Raw genomic sequence first — 6,755 nt, forward strand, 5'->3', positions numbered from 1 at the left:
AGTCACAACTCAATACAAGGTTTAGAGCCATGAAAATCCGAAACAAAAGGGCTTGATTAGTGACAAAGGGTTTTGCACTAATAAAGAGAGATTTCATAGCAAGATTGGTTGCAAAGGGTTTTGCACTAATTGAAATGCTTAAGTCTATTTGGATCTTCTTAGGGATTGTGTTTCATTATTAATACATAGCGAGTGAATCTAAAACCCACTTCTTCATTTAGAAGGAATGTATTCAATACATGTCTTGAGTTTTATAGATTCTTGCAATCCTAAGATAATGTGAAACTTAAGAGAGAATCTTAAGTAGGACATCAATGAGTTAGAATCAACATTTTGATCATGTGATAAAACTTTTCTCGATAAGTCGAGAAGTTGTGTTTATACATGAAGTTTAGTGGGAGTTACGAAAATGTTAATTAGTCTTATATGTGAATGACATATTGATCATTGCGAATGATGTAAGACTTTTGGAGTATTATAATACATCTTTAATATCCGGATTTATGAAGATAAATCCACATGATATTGGCGTCAATAAGAAGTCTTATGTTGATAAGATTCATGACTAGTTCAATTAAATTGAACATATTTGATTGATTCCATTTGCTTTGCCGGGATCAATTAAATAAGTAATGATGTATAACACTTCATATACCTTGAGTATGATGAATTGTTTTCAAAATCGAATTTAAGTAATCTTTACCAAGTAAGCCATAAAGATTACCCTTAAGTGCTTGCAGAAGCATTAAGGAAGTAAAGTAAAGTGTTTTTGATGCAATTTTGTGTAAGGGTGTTACACAAGTGACAATTTACAATTGATATTGCGCATGGTTTATGACAAAACCATAATCAAAACACATTAGGATGGTTAAGATACCATTGTGGCAATGTTAAATAAGAAGTAGATTTTCTAGAATCGTTCTAGGCAATAAAGAACAATGAGAGATATTTATAACGGAAATTGAGTACACTTGCAATCATGAGATGTGCAAGAAGGATGAGTCCCGCACACTGTGAAAACAGTGGGAGCTATTCTTAGGCTAAAGGGCCTATGTCTTGATTGGATCTCGACACGTACTCAGAAAGTTTTGTAATGCAAATGTATACATTACAAAGGAAAACGAGTATGTAGTAAGGTTGAGTAAGGTACAAGAAATTGATAAAACCTACTAACCAAAGCCTTCTCAAAGCCTAAAAATGATGAGTCATGTCATTTCAATTGAATTGAAATGAACAACTACGTACAAGATCAAATTAGATTATAGAACATGAATAGTAATCAGGCATTGACTATTCATATGTGATAATCGCATTTGTCGTTCGAGTTTTACTTTAAAACTCTTTTATTATACTTTGTTACATCCAAACGGGTTGTAGAGACAACGTTGAACCCCGTTAAAGTGAACCCGGATTAACATAGTATTAGCCCATGGTCGCTTGTATAAGGTGACGTCTCGAAGTGACTAGAGTGTGATGCGATTGATGGCAAGTTCAAGTGCCATAGAGTCATGTGAGATGACTAGTCGATCACATAGGCAGACTGTTAGGAACACTTTGTCGGGCCTTATGACCGCTTATAGAGTTCTGGAAATTTATATAGCCTGGTCGTGGCGAGAGCTACTATAGTATTCTAATGAGTCGATTCTTTTGACTAAAGACTGTTCGCCTAAGATGGCACAGTTTCAGATTAACTTTGATTTGTGTTACTACGACCTTCGTAAATGTGGTCAAATGGGCATTATTTGGGTTATGATGGTTGTGGCTAGTCGAAGGGAATAAGTGCGATAGGAATTGTCCACCCCCTTGCCAGGGTTAAAACAATATCTCAGGGCCACTCGAGGAGTAATGAACTGGAAATGCATGGCCACGCTCGGAAGGTATCTATGATAGATAAATCCGGTCAATCAGTTATTCTCCAGATCGAGAAAACCACTCTCTATATGATCACTTGCAAGTACGATCCGAAAGACACCTTGCATTGAGTGGGAGATAGTAATAGGACAAGAGAATTGGTGACGCACACTTGTCGAGGACAAGTGGGAGATTGTTAGGAAATGTGTCCTCAACAATAGTGCGATCACATGATTTAAATATCATTATTAAATCTCATTTTAAGAATACATGTGGGATGTAATATTTTACAGTCAACTGGTCCACACATATCGGTAATGATTGGCTTACTTGAGTTTGACATTACTGTCGTGCGACGGTGGTGATCAGTTGATCCCCTTAGGTCATACCTATAGGGAAATATTCTTAATTGATTATTTAATTAATCGTATACCGATACGAGTTAATTAAATTGCTTAAAATTGACGGATGATTTTGTGAGTATAATTTACGTATCTTATTGTAAATATGATTAATAAGACACGGTCTAAGTAATCGAATTGTTTTATTACTTAGATGAAATTATTGTTTACAGAAACAAATGAAACGGAATGAATAAATTATTATAAATACAGAATGTTGTGGTTTATAATTCGGAAACACTTTTGGCACAAGTAATTATGAATTACTAGTCGATTTTGTAAATGACATATTTTATGAGTATGTTGATTTTTATTATGTTAAAAATACATTACATTGTGACATGTCATGTAACATGTTACATGTGACAAAATTGACAAATGACAAAATAAAATGGACCATCCATTTTATTATGAAAATGCCGAAATTAGAAGGAGTATGGGGTTAATATTGTGTTTTCATATTAGTGGAAAACATAATGATGAAAGACTACCTTCTAGCCATGCAACCCTATAGCTTTTGAGAAGAGCAACTATTGCATGCATAGGCTCCCCTAAAAGAGCCTCCCCCAACCGGTTTCCCCTTGTGTGCAACCAATATGTTTTCTGCATATTATTCATTCTTTTGTCCAATTATTTTTCTAGTGTAAGAAAATCCATCAAACTCTCTACAATTTATGATAATTCTAGAGAAATAAAGTCACAAAATTACTATCTCTTGAACCGAAATTCCAAGAGTAAAATCAATGTTTTGTGTCAATTTTAAGTAGACTAATCTTAATACTAGATCATATTATTTTAGTCTTTAAGATGTATTCCTTGGGTATTCACATTTGGGAGAGGTTCTAATTTGGACCTTTTGTTCATCCATTTAAGGGAAAGCTCAAGAACTAACAAATAGGTGAATTTGTTAGTGCCCATAAAACCGAATTTCATTTGGTGAGAAATTGATTTTCTTATCTCCTTTTATTAAAGTTTGTATGCATAAGATTCATTTATTAATTTTATGACAAATTAAATTTGAAACATATAAGAATATGTTGAATAATGAGATATAGATTTCCAACACCCCTAAATGTCTTCCGTTGGTGCTCAAATTTTGCGATGCCGCTTTATCTGACCCCAGGAACATCCTATGCGATTTCGGAGAATTTTGTTCCGGGACCCCGGAATCCCGAAAAACCGTGTATTATACATTTCAATTTAAGCCGTTTGGGAGGTCGTACCGGACCTGGTTTCTTTTTGTCCCTGTTTTTCAATCACGCGTCCTAGCTCATTTCAGAAGTTAACCTATTCTATTTCAGCGTCAAATAACGAGTTTTAACGCATTTTTCACGATAATCCGAGTTTCGGCGAATGCTGATTTATCGCACACCTGCACCCCCATATGTCTTCCGTTGGTGCACAAATTTTGCGTGGTCGCTTTATCTGACCCCAGGAACATCCTATGCGATTTCGGAGAATTTTGTTCCGGGACCCCGGAATCCCAAAAAACTGTGTATTATACACTTCAATTTCAGCCGTTCGAGAGGTCGTGCCGGACCCGGTTTCTTTTTCTCCCTGTTTTCAATCACACGACCTAGCTAATTTAAGGAGTTAACCTGTTCGATTTCAGCCTCAAATAACGAGTTTTAACGCATTTTTCACGATAATCCGAGTTTCGGCGAATGCTGGTTTGTGGCACACCGGCACCCCCAAATGTCTTCCGTTGGTGCTCAAATTTTGTGAGGCCGCTTTATCTGACCCCAGGAACATCCTATGCGATTTCGGAGAATTTTGTTCCGGGACCCCGGAATCCCGAAAAACCGTGTATTATACACTTCAATTTCAGCCGTTCGGGAGGTCGTACCGGACCCGGTTTCTTTTTCTCCCTGTTTTTCAATCACGCGTCCTAGCTCATTTCAGGAGTTAACCTGTTTGATTTAAGCCTCAAATAACGAGTTTTAACGCATTTTTCACGATAATCGAGTTTCGGCGAATGCTGGTTTCAGGCACACCGGTACCCCCAAATATTTCGTTGGTGCACAAATTTTGCGTGGCCGCTTTATCTGACCCCAGGAACATCCTATGCGATTTCGGAGAATTTTGTTCCGGGACCCCGAAATCCCAAAAAACCGTGTATTATACACTTCAATTTCAGCCGTTCGGGAAGTCGTAACGGACCCGGTTTCTTTTTCTCCCTGTTTTTCAATCACGCGTCCTAGCTCATTTAAGGAGTTAACCTGTTCGATTTAAGCCTCAAATAACGAGTTTTAACGTATTTTTCACGATAATCCGAGTTTCGGCGAATGCTGGTTCCTGGCACACCGGCACACCCAAATGTCTTACGTTGGTGCTCAAATTTTGGTGGCCGCTTTATCTGACCCCAGGAACATCCTATGCGATTTCAAAGAATTTTGTTCCGGGACCCCGGAATCCCGAAAAACCGTGTATTATACATTTCAATTTCAGCCGTTCGGGAGGTCGTACCGGACCTGGTTTCTTTTTCTCCCTGTTTTTCAATCATGCGTCCTAGCTCATTTCAGGAGTTAACATGTTCGATTTAAGCCTCAAATAATGAGTTTTAACGCATTTTTCACGATAATCCGAGTTTCGGCGAATGCTGGTTTCTGGCACACCGGTACCCCAAAATGTCTTCCGTTGGTGCTCAAATTTTGCGTCGCCGCTTTATCTGACCCCAGGATCATCCTATGCGATTTCCGGAGAATTTTGTTCCGGGACCCCGGAATCCCGAAAAACCGTGTATTATACACTTCAATTTCAGCCGTTCGGGAAGTCGTACCGGCCCGGTTTCTTTTTCTCCCTGTTTTTCAATCACGCGTCCTAGCTCATTTCAGGAGTTAACCTGTTCGATTTAAGCCTCAAATAACGAGTTTTAACGCATTTTTCACGATAATCCGAGTTTCGGCGAATGCTGGTTCCTGGCACACCGGCACACCCAAATATCTTCCGTTGGTGCTCAAATTTTGGTGGCCGCTTTATCTGACCCCAGGAACATCCTATGCGATTTCAAAGAATTTTGTTCCGGGACCCCGGAATCCCGAAAAACCGTGTATATACACTTCAATTTCAGCCGTTCGGGAGGTCATGCCGGACTCGGTTTCTTTTACTCCCTGTTTTTCAATCACGCGTCGTAGCTCATTTCAGGAGTTAACCTGTTCGATTTCAGCCTCAAATAACGAGTTTTAACGCATTTTTCACGATAATCCGAGTTTGGGCGAATTGTGGTTTCTGGCACACCGGCACCCCCAAATGTCTTCCGTTGGTGCTCAAATTTTGCGTGGCCGCTTTATCTGAACCCAGGAACATCCTATGCAATTTACGGAGAATTTTGTTCCGGGACCCCGGAATCCCGAAAAACCGTGTATTATACATTTCAATTTATGCCGTTTGGGAGGTCGTACCGGACCTGGTTTCTTTTTGTCCCTGTTTTTCAATCACGCGTCCTAGCTCATTTCAGAAGTTAACCTATTCTATTTCAGCGTCAAATAACGAGTTTTAACGCATTTTTCACGATAATCCGAGTTTCGGTGAATGCTGATTTATCGCACACCTGCACCCCCATATGTCTTCCGTTGGTGCACAAATTTTGCGTGGCCGCTTTATCTGACCCCAAGAACATCCTATGCGATTTCGGAGAATTTTGTTCCGGGACCCCGGAATCCCGAAAAACTGTGTATTATACACTTCAATTTCAGCCGTTCGAGAGGTCGTGCCGGACCCGGTTTCTTTTTCTCCCTGTTTTCAATCACACAACCTAGCTAATTTAAGGAGTTAACCTGTTCGATTTCAGCCTCAAATAACGAGTTTTAACGCATTTTTCACGATAATCCGAGATTCGGCGAATGCTGGTTTGTGGCACACCGGCACCCCCAAATGTCTTCCGTTGGTGCCCAAATTTTGTGAGGCCGCTTTATCTGACCCCAGGAACATCCTATGCGATTTCGGAGAATTTTGTTCCGGGACCCCGGAATCCCGAAAAACCGTGTATTATACACTTCAATTTCAGCCGTTCGGGAAGTCGTACCGGACCCGGTTTCTTTTTCTCCCTGTTTTTCAATCACGCGTCCTAGCTCATTTCAGGAGTTAACCTGTTCGATTTAAGCCTCAAATAACGAGTTTTAACGTATTTTTCACGATAATCCGAGTTTCGGCGAATGCTGGTTTCTGGCACACCGGTACCCCCAAATGTCTTCCGTTGGTGCTCAAATTTTGCGTGGCCGCTTTATCTGACCCCAGGAACATCCTATGCTATTTCGGAGAATTTTGTTCCGGGACCCCGGAATCCCGAAAAACCGTGTATTATACACTTCAATTTCAGCCGTTCGGGAGGTCGTACCGGACCCGGTTTCTTTTTCTCCCTGTTTTTCAATCACGCGTCCTAGCTCATTTCAGGAGTTAACCTGTTTGATTTAAGCCTCAAATAACGAGTTTTAACGCATTTTTCACGATAATCGAGTTTCGGCGAATGCTGGTTTCAGGCACACCGGTACCCCCAAATGTTTC

This window comes from Silene latifolia, chromosome 8 (assembly GCF_048544455.1).
Source record: "Silene latifolia isolate original U9 population chromosome 8, ASM4854445v1, whole genome shotgun sequence".
In the NCBI taxonomy this organism is placed as follows: domain Eukaryota; kingdom Viridiplantae; phylum Streptophyta; class Magnoliopsida; order Caryophyllales; family Caryophyllaceae; genus Silene; species Silene latifolia.